General features: G+C 35.0%; 1 pseudogene; it reads left to right on the plus strand.

The window, feature by feature from the left end:
* The window catches only part of LOC107549357 (uncharacterized), a 23851-nt pseudogene extending 7916 nt beyond the window's left edge, over window positions 1-15935 (plus strand).
* The last annotated feature ends 1236 nt before the right edge of the window (window positions 15936-17171 follow it).

Consider the following 17171-nt stretch of genomic DNA (forward strand, 5'->3'; position numbering starts at 1 on the left):
ATATATATATATGTATGTGTGTATATATATTTATATATATATACAGTATATACACCTTGCTACGTGTACTGCGTTAGGCTAACCGAGACTTGTCATTTGCACTTATATATTGTTGCTCTTTTGTTAGTTTTGACTGCTTTTATTGTCCTCATTTGTAAGTCGCTTTGGATAAAAGCGTTTGCTAAATTACTAAATGTAAATGTAAATCTGTATTTGCTTGCCTTTATCAAAGTTTGTATTCACTCTGAGGCTCCAGTCTCTCAATGTTTTATTATGTCAAGCGCCCCCTGGAGGAATACTAACTTTATGCATTTTAACGATTTCAGCACAAAATTGTACATTATTTTAAACATTATTTCTAAATTTGTACATTATTATTAAGGTAACTTTTCCTGTACCACTAAAACAATAGTTTTGTTTTTTTTGTTATTAAACTATTTTTGTATATGTGCAAGATTTTCTAAAGCAAACCCTGTATGTATTAATGTACTGAGTGTAATTGATAAGTCTCTGTCATCACATTTCCATCTTAACACCACTGGTTCTCATGCCAAATTAAATATTATAAAATAACTAAACTTCTGAAATTTTCAGTGTGGGATAAAACCCTGTTTAAAGGGACAGTTCACCCAAAAATGAAAATTAGCCCGTAAATTACTCACCCTCAAGTCATCCTAGGTGTATATGACTTTCTTCTTTCAGACAAATCCAGTCGGAGTTATATTAAAAATTGTCTTTGATCTTTCAAGCACTATCATTGCAGTCAGCGGGTGTTGCAGTTCATCATTCCAAAAGAAGATAAATAAAAAGCGCCCATCCATAATAAAAAGTGTCTCACGCAGCTCTGGGGGGTGAACAAAGTCCTCCTGTAGCGAATCGATGCGTTTTTGTAAGAAAAATAACCATATTTAAAACATAATAATCACTTTAATCTAGCTTGCACTCACTGTTGTAAACGGAAGCAGTTCTGGGTGGATGACATATAAGTTCAGTGTTTATTTATGGAAATATTTTTTATATTCATAGAAAAAGCTAGAAGTTTAATCCAAAAAGTCTTTTGGGCCAGTTTGCAAATATAACTGTATTACTGAGGTTGCTGTTACATAACTTTTTAAATGTAAGTAAAAAAATCTAAAAATAAAAATGAAATAAATAAATAACATCTTTAATGAATTAGAATAACTATTGCAAACAAATTTTTAAATAAAACATGATTTGACAAGCAATTCTGAACGGGATTGTAATATTTATACTAACAAGACTTAACATTGAAAATGTTAGACATCTTTGACATATTTGATTAAAGCAGATGCAAGTCAGAAAACAAAAGTTGTGGATGTGATATTTACTTTTACATAAAAGGATTGTGATGTGCTATATTATATCCTTATGAACTTAAACAAAATATATCACAATGTTCATAACACAAGATTTTCTCATTTACCTCGTAAATCCAAACTGCAATGAGACAAACTCTTCCTGTTTTGTCAAATCTAGTATTAAAGTTTGCAAGTCTTTTGGACAATTCTGTTATAAAGTCTTTTTTTATTTTTTATAAATCATCAAATTGTGTTAACTTTTGTAGTTTTACTGATGCTGTGATTTGATGGGTCAAAGATAGTGGCTCTAAAACATACTTGGACACAAAAATGCACTTGATTAGAAAAAATATCAAACCAAAATATATCTCTGGACAAATGGTTAATAAAGTTTTCTCAGAATAAACTTTTTTGAGAATTTTTCTTTTGCCCTTTATTTCAACAACAAACTATTCTCAAGATCTCGTAAACCAGAAACAGCATGTAATGAGTACGAGTCCAATCAGTCCTGCAAACATGAAGGACAAAACTAAAAAGAAAAAGAGAAACAGTACATAGATTACAGTAATAAATACTTGAAAGTGTACAGAAGCACTGCTGATTTATTAATTATTTTAATTATTAATTGTTGTATATCATATAATATTTACTTACCAGTTTTTACAATCCATCCGATTATGGGAGGTGGTTTTTCTGAAATAAAGCAATAAGAGTGGTTTATCAAAATTAAAGAAAACCTAAAAACCATTAAGTCATGTATAATATTCAAGTGCTTGTAACAGTGTGACTTATGCCGGGATCAGACACCATTTTAGCCCGAGTTTGGCACAATCTGTTTGACGTACGTAGGGCGTCAGGATGCAAGAATGAATGATTTTGTCTTATTGTGTTATTGTATTGTGTGTCATAGTGGATGACAACCGACGCTGAGTCTGCGGCGACAGATTTGTCTCTAGGCAATTAAAAAAAGTCTCAAAAGGGTTGGGGAAGTTGCTTAATCTAATCGCTAAATTGGCAAGAAAGACTGTTAACATTAGCAAAACCTGCCTTCTCGATGACAGCAAACACATTGTTCAATTTGTCAATCAGTGATGAATTGAGCATTGAATGACCGATGAGCCAAGTGAAAGGGACTTCGGTTTAACTGAGGCATTTGTAATAATAACATATAACAATAACCATAGATGGCTCCTGCTTAGATAATGATAGGTGTTTTTCTACTGCATAAACAATTCAGTTCCTGGAACTTGTTCAGAGATCATATTGTTTTTCCAGTAAATTGAAACGGAACTAAAATGAATCAAAAAGAACATAACAAAAACAATGGTAGTACTATGTGGGTATTACAGTACAGACAACATGTATGGTTATGTAAGCGGCAAATACAAATTTGGATTTAAATGGTATGCTATGGTTGACCAAAAGAATGCCTGATTTATGAATCACTGATCACCATCATTGAACCGGTATTTATGGATTTGAACATAATTTCAATAACGCAGCTGCAATGGGTTTGTAAAAGCTGTTTCTGTGCATGTTTTGGTGGGAGTTTGGTGCATTTACACAGTTTTGACCAGTAGGTGACCTGCTTGTGTTTTAATAAGCACTTTGAAATAGTTAATCATTTTGTGAAGCAGCTGGTTCATTTGATTCAAAGCTTCGAAAAGATTAATTTCTACCATCACTAGTTTGTTATACAGCATCAAGTACAACAATATATCAGAATAACATATTTTTACTCCAAACCTGCATCAATAAAGTGTTTGAAACAACTTCCTTCTGTGAACTACAGTAGAGTGGCTTCTCATCACTGAATTAATTATTTTGTAGTATTCTACACAGTAATAAAGGCTATGGGGATTAGCATTGCGTGATAAATATTCATTATCCTTAAGAAAAATACCCAAGATGGCTTGAAGAAGACGGATAAACCGTAAACTGTTGCAACCGTGTGTTAATTCTCGTCAGAGTCAGTCAAAAGGTTTCTATCTTTTTTGTATTCAGCTTGAGCAATAGCTTGATATCTTCACATACAAGTGATTTCCTTTAATGACATAACTGTCACTATGACAATTTAGTTCGTCCCGTGTCCTCTGTGGAAAAACTGTATAGCCCAGGAATTGATTTTTAACTTAATTCACTACATTTTACATTGTAAAATTGGTACATTTGGATAATTTGCTCTGGAATAGCAAATAAAAACAGCCTTCCCAATAAAACTGGTACACTGTAAAAAATACATTACATGTGATTTTAACAGTAAAAGACTGTAAAAATGCTACAGTAAAAACCTGTTAGCTGGTTAACAGTAAGTTTCCATACTATATACGGTGAATAAATGTAATTACATTTAATATAATTTTACAGTAAAATACTGTTAAAAATACGTTTTTTGGAAGTGAAAAAGAAAAAGTAATTGTATAATTTAAAGTGAAAATTACCGTAAAACCGTAAATTGACACTCCCAGAATTCCCTGCATGACACTTCATATTTGATGTTTTTTGTTGAAATAACATATTTCTTCTTAGTTCCCCTTTGGGAACTCGAGCTGCGTCGGAAAACGCTAGGGGAACGCCTTCAGCGATACCAATAGATATTAACACTTCAATATGTTAGTTTGTTAACATTACATCAGTTAATGAAATGTGGTATTTTATTGTGAATTTAAGTTAAGTCTGTAAAACCTAAAATGTTGCTACCATATTTTTTACGGTGAAGTTCTGGCAACAACAGCTGCCGGTATTTTACTGTAAATTTCACAGATTAATTTTTTTACAGTGTACAATTTCTTGGTACAAAGGTGTGTTTCACATTGTTGTATTGCAACACAACAACAACAAAAAAATATATATATATATTAAAATAAAATATTTACTCACCACCACCACCACCGTTGACATTGACCTGGAAACTCTTGTATATGGTTGCACTTTTTTTGATCATCTTCAGATGATAAACTCCCGAGTGTGTGGATTTGGTGTCTCTGATAATGAGAGATCCAGTATATTGGTCCAGCTCCAGACTGTCACCAAATCTCTCGTCATCAGTGTTATATGTTTCGAAGATTTTGTTCTTCATATGGATTTCAGCTAAGAGCTTGCGCTCATCTCCAAACATCCAGAGTATTTGATCATTTCTCTGTATTTCAGTCTCACCAGTAAGCAGAGCAAGGTTTTTTCCCTCTTTCACTGAAACTACTTTGACTTTATGTGTCTTGGCACCAAATGCATCTGGGGAACAAATACAAACAGTTCTAATATCATTATATACCTATGTCTTATGTGTCAGGTATTGGCTCACAATAATATCTTCAGCAGGCATTTTATTAAACAAAATCAAAACACTCAGGAGAAACACAAACCAAATATAGACATAAGAACAAACAAAGAAAAACTGAAACTGAGGGCTGAAACCTGTTTTTCAGTCTGTGGTATAAACGTTTGTTCTCACAATCTGGGTTCATGTTTGCCAACCGAAACTTAACCTAGACTTTAAAGGTGGATTGAAATATGATCAAAATGCTAAAGCTCTAGAAATATGATATGTTCCAAAACATATAAACTGAACAAACCTGCATAAAAGTTACCGTTTCAAACTATATCATCAAATAAATGACCTTTACTAATTTCAGTAGTAAACCATCTGCCCAGACTGGCTTGAGAACGGTGTAATATTTACAAAACACACACACACAGTGTTTCTGCAGGTCCTTAAAGTTTTTAGAATTTTTAAGTTTAAAATTCAACAATACAAAATGAAGGCCTTAAAATGCTTTCAAATATCTTAAATATCGTTGTACAGTCGTCAGGGTTAGGGTTAGGTTTTTATGCATATGCAAGGATCAGCGTAGAATGTGCGGGACACAAATTTTGTCACCAGAATAGTATGTGGATACTGTACACACACCATCTGATTTTTGTCACACATGCACATTGGTTTTGTTTGCTTTATTGTCCTCATTTGTAAGTCGCTTTGGATAAAAGCGTCTCCTAAATGACTACATGTAAATGTATAAAGTGAAAGACTCTGAGTTTGTACTCTGCATTTAACCCATCCAAGTGCACACACACAGCAGTGAACAGAGAGCAATCCGGGTGCAGTTGTGGGTATTGAAGGTGAAAGAGAGCAGTTTACCTTCACTCTCCCCACCTACGATTCCTTCCGGTACAGAGACTCGAACCCACAACCTTCAGGTTACAAGGCCAACTCACTAACCATTAGGCCACAACTGCCCCATATTTGGCATGCTTGATCATGTCTCTCAGTCCCTTACACTCACATGTTATATTATAGTGTCTTCTTTTCACCAGAAGTATTGCTTGAACCATTCACTGGAGCTTGTGTGCAGTTTGTTACAATATTGAGATCTGATTGGCCAGTCGCCCATATTTAGTTCGTAAATTATCATAAGTAGAGAATATTTATATTTAATTTGCTTGATAAGTTTTACACAATATAGGACATTATTAATCTAAAGGGTATGGTACGGGGGATGATGGTGTTACAGCAGGGATGCTTTTTGGTATTTTTTGAACAAAGGGGATGTCATCCCCCCACATCCCCCTTCAATTCGAGCCCTGCCCGGAGTGACCAATTAGATATCAGTGGTATACCAAGTGCCAGCACGGACACCTCTGACATCTCCACTGCTTGCTTTTAAATGTGTTTTTAGGAAAAACTGATAACAAAACAACAAAACTAAACTAAAATAGTGACCACTCATACAAACTTATCAAAGAATTTATCGGAGCAGTCAAGATGTGTGCTAAAGTCTCCATCAAAAAAAAAAAAATTCTGAAAGAAGTAATAATATAATAGGTTCTCTTGACTAATATGGGTTAGATGTAGGTTCAATGAGATCTGGCTGGAGAGCTGAATTTACACGTAAGTGGAGTGGCAGGTGTGCATCTGAGTTTTCTCCATAGCGACAGCTGCTGACGCAATGTTGAGTGAAGCAAAATCGAAACTGATAGTTGCAGGGCAACAGAATGCCCTTGATTCTTAATATCAGTTCTTTAGTTTACGTGTGTGTTTCTGCAATTTTCAAAAAGTTAAATTTAACACCGTGTCTACACCGGACGCGAGCGCAACAAAATAGGCTACAATAGAACCAGTGGCTTAGCAAGTCAGCCCCGGGCCCATATGCAAAAAATATTGTATGGGCCCCCCCAAACGTTATTGGCTCCAACTCGGTTAACTTATTGTTGATTTTTCTGAAGTGATTAACGTTATGTGCATTCACAAGCTGTTTTAATTACGGTATAAATGCTTGGAAATAATATTTAACGTTTTCAAGTCCATTCATCATTTGTAGCACGCAAGCCACTCAATAATCGCAATAAGCTTTGTGCTTTGTTACTTATGTTAAAACACAAAGTGTCAGCCTTCTGTCAACTTTATAATCAAATACTACAAACAATACATGTGTTTTTACACTCTTTGATTTGTAGTGATATAACTATATTTGTCTCAGTTCAAGCAGCATGTGAATCAGTTATATGTTCCTCTTTCATATTTGCTGCACGAAATAAACATGAATAAATATTTGAATGCATGTTGAAAAAATCAGAACAATTGAATACAAATGAATGTTTCGTGAAATCGATCAAGTAGTTTCAAAAAACGTCAATAAGCCTACGTATTATTGCTGTTTTTCATGTTAAATGTGAAGAATGACAGGTTGGATGCCACAGACTTTAAAAAAAATAATAATAATTTTTGGGGCGGCGTATAAGTGGAATTTTCTACACTAATTTCACACAATATAACATGATTTTATTATCGTAATTTTGACTTTATTCTTAAAATATTATGACGTTAATCTTATGTAGTTAGTTATTTTTCAACATGGCACTAAAATGCGGCAGTAGGCATGTAAACATATTTATACTGCATGCAAACATCTTGGCAGAAGCCCCCCCCCCCCAAAAAAAATACTAAGGAGATATTTGAATGAATAATGAGCTAGTATTTTCTGAGTCAGTGTCACAAGATGAAGTTAAAGATCCTGACTGGCATCTCCTCAGGAGCGCCTTTAGAGAGAAATACATCTTTACTTAGCAACTAAGTAATACACTTAGCAAGTATTCGCCTGCTCAAGACCAAGACAACAGAAAGCGCATCCTGTTTGTTTGCCTTATTTTACAAAAGCACAGGTTTTTGATGATATTGTGAGTGCACACAAATAAAAGTAGACCCTTTACAATTCCGAATGATGTATTACTCTTACCTTTATGAGCAAAAATGACAGGGTATGTTAAGTTTCCACTCTTAAGAAAAAAATGCAAGTGATGGCGCTGGCTTCTCCATGTCCTGCAAAGCACGGTTCAGCGTCTAACAGCACACATTTATCTAGGTTAAATGTTTTAATTAATGTCGTGAATTGCATGAAGTGTTTTATGTCTACAGATTTTATTTTAGGCAAGTCATGTTGATTTGAGAAGGCTAAATTGATTAAACATATAGCCTATGCTCAACTCAGTCCTCCGCTGGCAGCTTGGTCCTTATGTATTATCCTTTTCACATCCCATTTCAGAAAATCTGAGTTCCTAAACTACTTGATAAGTAGACAATATTTTTCAACCAAGAACCGCAATATATAAAGCTTAAATAATTTTTTTATGTTGAAAAAGCCGTGAGCTAGCTACTTCTGTTTCTGAATAAATAAAGCCGTTATCACTAGTCTATTTCTAGTAGAGGTATCATCATAAATAACAATAAAACGAACGAACCAACCATTTTTAAACCACTTGTCGAGGCTGAATATACGGAGCTCTAAAATAATTTTTAGAGTCGTTAAGCGACATCGCTCCGTTGCTATTCAATCGAGCATTCAATTACACCTTGCAAATGTGGATAAAAGCGTTTTTCATTTTTAGTATTATTTATGCACTATAATAATTACATAATTAGGCTACATATAAAATGTATCTAGTACGTTCTAGCATAAGTGGGTCAAAAATTACACTAAAGTTCAGCCAGTCATATTTAATATTAATTTTAAATATATTAAATTAGAATTTAATAATCATGCAATTAGTAGTTTTATTATTATGTTGTTGATATTTAGCCTAAGGTGAAACCGAAATTGCTCAAGCAAATAGATATGAAGCTCTTACCATTCAAGAGTAGTAAAAACAGAACTATTGTGAAAGTCTTCTTTGTAACTCTGTACAGTTGTAAGTTTAATAAATATGATCCGGGTTTCATAAATTGCTCCATCGTGTCTCAGTTTCTGATTCTCCTCATCCGACTGACCAGGCTACGCCTCTCTAGGTAAGGTTTTCCAAAGTTTCCGGTTTCTTTTTTCAGATATATCTTTAATGTGCGCTGGACGCTGTCGTCTGGATCTGTAGATTAACATCACGGATATTCACCCATTTCTCCCGAAATGCATGAAAGCAAGTGGCCAGTGAACTGGGAGGAACGTTATAGTTACCTACACAATGATAGAAATAAAACACGTCGTCAAATTTGAATTGGAAATTCCTCGTGGATAGGCTATATTTTTCATAAACTTGGTTTATGCCTCCATTAGCTAGTTGTAGATTAAGAGTTGTTGTTTTAGATGTACAGATGGCTTGCTGCTGTGTTTAATAATGCATGTTGTCAAGTCACCTTTATTTGTATAGCGCTTTATACAATACTGGTTGTGTCAAAGCAGCTTTACAATGTTAAACAGGAAAATAGTTAGTCAATAATGCAAGAAGTCAAAAACAGAGTCATTTTTTCCAACCCAGTCGTACCTCTGCGTACATTTCTGCAACACCGTTTTTACGTACCTTACTGCATGTTTCACCGCAGTTTCAAAGAGAAGTGTCCACTGAGTGGCGCTAAAACACGGGTTCAATACGTGAACCCTGGCACGTTTTTATTACGTTGATATAGGTACGTATTGCTGTGTTTTTATTACGTTTCTTCAGGTACGTATTGCGGCGATTCAGAATTCAAATATCCGGGGGCTGTCGCTAAAAGTTAATGCTCTGTCCTGTTGGAAATATGCCCTACACCAAACCCAACCCTAAGCCTACCCGATAGTGTTAACAAATGCAAAACTGATATAAAAACAAATTTTTTGATGCAACCGTGCCATTTTAACTTCCTTAAATGCAGATTTGAACTGTTTTGTTGAGTTACACGGGAATCGAACCAGAACTCCTCACCTCTCAAGTACGTTTGCGTACTTCGTGAGCTACCAATCCTATCGTCTATGAAAAACCATTGATATGAAGCTGGATATGTGCGGTGCTAACAATCAAAAGCATCAGTTTTCAAATCTCCCAGCATATTAAAAGCATGTTTTGAAGTCACAACATAATACTCTTCAAGTAATTGTGCGAAAATTACGCTTTATTAATTGAAACTCTGTAAATCATACTCTGTGTGAAAATAATTTAAAAGGTGTCGTAGTTTTACTGCCTCTAGTGTTAATTTTTTTGGAAACTGCAGTGATATGTACTTACTGGTGCATATTTCGCGTCTTGTAAAAATGTGCCCCCAGGTACGTATTTGCCATGAGACTGGGTTGATTTTTTCAGCTAAAGTCAGTTCAGTGATGATTCAGAGATGTCATCATTCTCTTCCAATAGTGTCTGTGCAATCAGTCAAGCGTCCCCAACTAAGCAAGCCAACGGCGACAGTGGCAAGGAACCAAAACTCCATCGGTGACAGAAAGGGAGAAAAAAACACCTGTTCGATAAATGCATTGTCTGCTGGTTTATTTAGCTACTTTTCAGTACACCACATTAAGTATGCCACTTACTGTAAGACTTTGAATGTTAAAGTGCAAATTAACACCTGACCACTCTTGTGGGTTTGCCTCTGTTACGATTAAAAATTGAAGAAGGGTAAAAACATGCCAGGCAGGCAGACATTGGTTCAACAATAAATTGATAATGGGTGTGTTATGTGTGATTTATAGTGTGCGAATAATCAAGCATTGACAATAATCAGTCGCATTAGCGGCACAGAGGGGCCCCCAAATAAAATTCTGCTTAGGGCCCCATAAAGGCTTGGGCAAGCCCTGCACTCCCCCCACCTACAACCCCTGCTGGTACCGAGACTCAAACCTTTGGGTTACAAATCAGACTCTCTAACTATTAGGCCACTACTGCTCCAACTATGGATAGAATGTAAAATGTTTCAATACAAGCATTTCAGTCAAATGTAATTTATGAAATATTTCCACCCTTTAACCCACAGGGTGAAAATCAAACAACGGCAACAGTTTAAAAGCTTTCAATAAAACTTTAATTGGCTGCCTTTGCAGAAGAAATTCCCTTTTTCAAAATAGGTAGGAAAACGTCAGCACCCATAATGCACCCTCTGTCACATTTTTATTTTTGTACCACTTTGTTTTTTTGTTTTTTTTTTCTCTTCAGCAAACCACATATACCACAAAAACATGTTTTTTATTAATGTACTGAATAATGTACGTGAACCTTCTTGCACCGAAACGGAAGAAGTCATAGATTGGTGAAGTTCTACAGTCATGAACGTGCGTGATGTAACTTATGCAATGCAAGAATGACCACAAAAGTCAAGATATGAAGATAAATTCTGTATGACCTGTAATGTCTTTTTATACTTGCATCATATCAAAAGTCAAGATATGACGATAAATTCTGTATGAATATAATGAATAAATCACAGAAAATCCTGAGAGCAGCAGTGTGTCTCCAAACAACATGCAGCAGTGTTTTGTTACTGAATGAATCTGCATTTTGAACAAATTGCATGAGTCAGTGAGTACGTTTACATGGACAACAATACTCCGATTTTAATAAGATTAAGACAATACTCTGATTAATAATCTACCATGTAAACACAGATTTTTGATTACCTTAATCAAAAAGTCATAATCGAAGTAAACAGAAATCAAATTAAGATTTGTGGAGTATTCCTATTTTAGTCGCATTACTGAACTGCAGTATAGACATGTAAACACCTTCATCACATTATTACCGTCGTGTAGGACTTTTCACCGTATTTTGCGGCAGGACACACACACGGCTGTGTTCAACCGTTTGACGGCAAATAAAAGAGCTTCAACACCGCCATCATCTGAATGCACGTACAAATAATTAACTGCACTTGAATCCAGTGTTGGGGAAAGTTACTTTTAAAAGTAATGCATTACAATATTGTGTTACTCCCTAAAAAGTAACTAATTACGTTACTTAGTTACTTTTTATGGAAAGTGATGCGTTATATTACTTTTGCGTTACTTTCGCGTTACTTTTTAAATATGAGCAGGGCTTGATTGTTTTTAATATAAGAAGTTCTATTTCTAGCAAATATAAAAGCCCTTTCACACCAAAAAGTGTAATGAATAAACCTCAGGCTGAAGCAAAAGTAAATTCACTTATTAGTTATGCTTATAAGTGAATAACTTATGCTTATTAGTATGGTTGAACTGGATCATCAAAGTTCAGCAGCAAAGAAATCCGTTAATAAAATGGGATTAGATACATTTGTGTTATTTAACATATTTAATTATTGCAGGTTTGCGTCATATTCTGAGTTTGCATTTCACTGTTTTAATTCATTTTGATGAATACTAAATCAGTTTTTTAGATATTTTCTTGTAAATTAAAAAAGTAATGCGTTACTTTACTAGTTACTTGAAAAAAAGTAATCTGATTACGTAACTCGTGTTACTTGTAATGAGTTACCCCCAACACTGCTTGAATCTTTCATAAAATAAAAAATGAAACACCCAAAACTATACATGGCATCATCACGAAGACGAACTATATGTTTATATGTGAAATTACAGAGGGGACGTCGGATGGCGTCACGTGGGGACGTAATGACGTGTGCCTTTAATCTAACTATGTACTATAACATGTAAAACAGGAACATGAAAGGAATATTCTAAAAGCAACTCATGTAAACACCATAATCATAATATTGTCTTATTTAGAATAAGGTAAATAATTAGATTACTGATTTCCATTTAAATGTATTCAGTGATTCAAAGACCCATTCATAAATACGGTCACTTGCTTCGTTCCTTAATTCATTTTGAACAAATCGGTTGGATGAATGATTCAGTGACTCATTAAGACAGTGTCTTGCCACCACATACTGCTGGTTTTAGTTTCACATTTAGGCTAAAGTATCGTTAATTTTTTTGTTTCAATATTCTCATTTCCACTCAACACACATTTATGCCACATCTGAGCTGCATTAAACAGTCGGTGTAAATTGCACACCCCTAGTCTGACAGCTCGCAGCACTAAATAACACACCACTAGATACAAATATCTAATACAATATTTCACTCTTTTATCAGTTTTCACACAGGGCCAGAATTCATTGGAAAATGTGAGATCAGCAGAAGCTTGTTGATTTTCTTGATGAGAAAGGAGATGGACGTGTGAACGGAAACTAACTGAGGTTTGGGGAGGATTCAACCAGATAAATAGCACAGTTCAGTCGTGAGAGTTTTCAGACATTTTAAGCATCGCTATCGTGGGCTTTTCAGTGAACCGATGAAGAAAATGTCTCTGAAATCAGTTTTGTTCTGTTTGTGTTTGTGGCGTCTGGTTGGTGAGTTTGAAATGTGTTTTTATGGCTTCAGTTGCTTCTGTTCTGGTAGCATGTAATAAATTACTGGTTAAATTAGTCAGAGAGGATCTGCTATCGTGGGCTTTTCTGTGAACCGATGAAGAAAATGTCTCTGAAATCAGTTTGGTTCTGTTTGTGTTTGTGGCGTCTGGTTGGTGAGTTTGAAATGTGTTTTTATGGCTTCAGTTGCTTCTGTTCTGGGAACATGTAATAAATTACTGGTTAAATTAGTCAGAGAGGATAAACATTCACTGTTATTCTCATATAGAAATATACCCTGATATTAATCTGAGGTCAAGTTTGAATTCAAAATATTTAGTGTATTCAGTTTGTGATAGATTCAATTAAATATGTAGCTCAAACAACCAACAGCATTATTGTTTGTTGTATTAAAATGCTTTCTAGTTAGTTATTTTTCCATATAAAACTCTAATTCTCTTTTCATTCATCATCACTTGTCTTTGTACAGCTGTAGAATATTATTCACGTCATATTGAATTGATTAAAAGTATTTTAGTGAAGCTTCATCAAACCAACATCAAGTGAGTTTAAAGCTTTAATCTGTGAACAACTCTGTTCTTCAGGAGTGTTTGGTGATAAAGTGTTAGTGAAGGAGGGAGATTCAGTCACTCTAAACTCTGGTCGTACTGAAATACATGATGATGATCTGATTCAGTGGAGGTTTTGGAAATGAAAACACTTTAATAGCTGAAATCTATAAACGTGATGACAGAATAACTGTTTATGATGATGTTCCTGATGGGAGATTCAGAGACAGACTGAAGCTGGACGATCAAACTGGATCTCTGACCATCATTAACATCACAACTCAACATGCTGGACGTTATAAACTACAGACCAACAGTGTGAGAAAGTGTTTCAGACTCACTGTATTTGGTGGTAAGTTAAATATATATATATATATATTTTAAACAGCACAAATATACAACTAATAATCAATAATCAATTTTGCTTCTGTTGGTACATGATGAGATTCATTTCAAATTTAAACTACAAACTATTTACTTTAGTAAACCATCAAATAACCATTTTTAACCCTGTTTCTCTTTGTTCTCTTTCTGTTTGGTTTTAACAGTTCTGAAGACAGTGTCAGTGAAGGAAGGAGATTCAGTCACTCTAAACTCTGGTCGTATTGAAATAATGGATGATGATGTGATTCAGTGGAAGTTTGCAAGTGAAGACACTTTAATAGCTGAAATTAATAAACAGACCGGCAGCATCACTGTATATGAGGATGTTCTTGACGGGAGATTCAGAGACAGACTGAAGCTGGACGATCAAACCGGATCTCTGACCATCACAAACACCAGAACCACAGACTCTGGAGTTTATCAGCTATATAACAATTATATACTTGGGATTATGTTCTTTCTCAGCATGCATAGTGAGTTATATATCTGTTTCACCTGTTTTAAGTTTTTAGTTGATGCAATAATTAATCCACACAGCATGTTGCTTCTTTTGTGTCTGTTCTGTTGCATGATATTCAGAACTGGGTAGTAACTGATTACATGTCATCTGGATTACGTAATCAAATTAAGTACTTGTAATTAGATTAAATTACATTTTAAAATACTCTGATTTTTGATAATTGATGCCATGATTACATATCATTAAAACAATAGCAATAAAGTATTCATACTTTAGATTCTCCCTAATTCCTCTTTCATCTTTGAAATGTTCCTTTCTAAAATATCCTACTGCTTATATACACTCAAAGTCTTCCAGTTTTGTGGGCATTAATTAGTGAGGTGGCTACACAGCATTTGACCACTGGGTTTACAAAAATCATTTCAGGTTTAAGAAGTGATTCAACATTGCATCAACTACTGATGAACACACAAGTTTTTATATGAATGATCACTCAGTAGGTTATTTAATCATGTATTACTATGTAGTTGGAATCTTTTGTCTTTCAAACACATACAAATTCACATTGTTTCTTATTTACATGTAATGCAGGCATTCCCAAACTTTTTTTTTAGTCATGAACCTGGCACCTAATATATTTACTTGAAGTCCCCCTTGGTTAATTTTCACATGACATGCAGGTACACAAATAGTAAGTGTTTTATTGTGATTGAAATTATCATTTTGTTTTTACATTTTTACGATTTAATTAATTATTAGCTTTTCATTAAACTCACAAACCCCCTGCAGTTCCTTTACGAACCCCAGTTTGGGAAACCTCGACGTCATGTAATGTTCAATGCACTATGGAATATATTTTCTTAATCTTTGTGTTTTTATATCAATGTGGTATTATCCTATTTAAATAAATGTGATGCACAAGTTACTTAACAGAATTAATCTGTGACAAACCCTGTTTGTTCTGTGTGTGTTTTGGTGATCCAGATGAAATATCAGTGATGGAGGGAGATTCAGTCACTCTGAACTCTGATGTTACTGAAATGAGTGTTGTGATTCGCTGGGGGTTTGAAAATCAAAAGGCTTTAATAGCTGAAATCTATAAACGGACCGACAGCATGACTGTATATGATGATGCTCTTGACGGGAGATTCAGAGACAGACTGAAGCTGGACAAACAAACTGGATCTCTGACCATCACAAACATCAGAACTGAACTTGCTGGAGTTTATAAACTACAGACTGAAAAACTGAAAGGAAACAGTTTATTGTCCAGCATCAGTGTGTCTGATCTCAGCATCAGTCTCTCTCTACCTCTGGAGGTTGAGTATCTGGATGATTCCTACAGCTGTGTTGTGGCTCATTCATTCACCAACCGGACCACACATCTCAACACTGGACTCTGTCACACATGTTCAGGTATGTCAGCTGTGATTTGATTTTTATGTCAGCAATAATGTTTATTGAATGAGCTGATCTCAGTTTGGTGTTTTTATTCCTCAGACTCTGTCCACTGTTGTGGTTCTACTGAAGCTGTGATCCGATTGGTCCTCTCTGCTCTGGTGGGCGTGGCTACTGTCATTCTTCTGGTTTATGACATCGGATCCAGAAGAGCTGAACAAGATCAAACACAGATTCACACATCAGGTACATGATTGATGTCATTACTCACAAATTGATTTTTCATACAGTATATAAACGTTTAAAAAATTTATTAATTCAAGGCTCTCTATATTTATTTTTTTCAGGACGTAATGAAATCTTAAGCAGAACTCTCACTCTTTTTGCATTAGTCAAGTCAAGTCAATTGTTTCAAAGCAGTTTTACAGTGATAACAGTCTGCTCAATAATATATGATGAGTATTTAGTGTCCCCAACTATGCAAGTCAGAGTCAACAGTGGCAAGGAACCCAAACTCCATTAGGCGACAGAAATGGAGAAAAACCCTTGGGAGAAACCAGATTCAGTTTGTGGGCCAGTTCTCCTCTGGTCAATGAATGAACACTGTATGATTAGTTTGAGTCGTTTTTGTTTTGTTTATATTTCTCTCAGTTGAGACACACAGATCTCTCTTTACTACTGCTGTCCATTTGTCATCTGTATTTGATTGTCTTTCTCAATAAAGTTTTCTCACTCTGAGCTTCAAGTGTCTCTGCATGTTTTATTACATTTATTATGTCGAGTGCCTCCTGGAGGAAAAAAAACCTATATGTACATTTGAACAGTTTCAGCAGTGCAATCCACATAAAACGCACGGATGCACACACCTTCTAAATGCTCTACTAGTGCTCGCCATAATAAATAGATAGCTCTTACTTTTTCCTTGAAAATGCACGCTTCAAACAGAACAGTCAATGAAGACGAAGAAGAGAATGATGTGTAGCTCCCGGCGCCGATTTATACTGGAGTCGCACCGGTAGTGACGTCATGGCTGTCGCCGGCCAACGAGTTGGTGTTTTTTCAATGTATGCTTCAGACACGGGTCACGACGAGGCGTTCCCCATAGCGACCCCTAGAGGACGCAGTTCGAAGTTCCCATGAAAGGGAACTTTACATTATTGAAACATTACTTAAAATATTAGCTGTAAATGTTTACATTATAATTAAGCTGATTAGTTTTCTGTTTGTATCCACAATAATACACAAACAATTGCTCTAGCGTCACCTTTTAATCTGAGAAAGTAGTGATTTGGTAGATGTTATAATAATAATATACTTTGTTACAATATATTAGAATAATATAGCTGTAATATACTTCGACAACACAGTGAAATACATAAACACAACATATATGCACTGCATTTCCTCAGACAGTCAACGATAAAGTCTTTAAATCTCTGTAGTGTGATTTGTGTCTGTGTTTCATCTGCGGATCAACAGCATCATCAGTA

This window comes from Sinocyclocheilus grahami, unplaced genomic scaffold (assembly GCF_001515645.1).
Source record: "Sinocyclocheilus grahami isolate Dianchi unplaced genomic scaffold, SAMN03320097.WGS_v1.1 scaffold370.1, whole genome shotgun sequence".
NCBI classification, from domain to species: domain Eukaryota; kingdom Metazoa; phylum Chordata; class Actinopteri; order Cypriniformes; family Cyprinidae; genus Sinocyclocheilus; species Sinocyclocheilus grahami.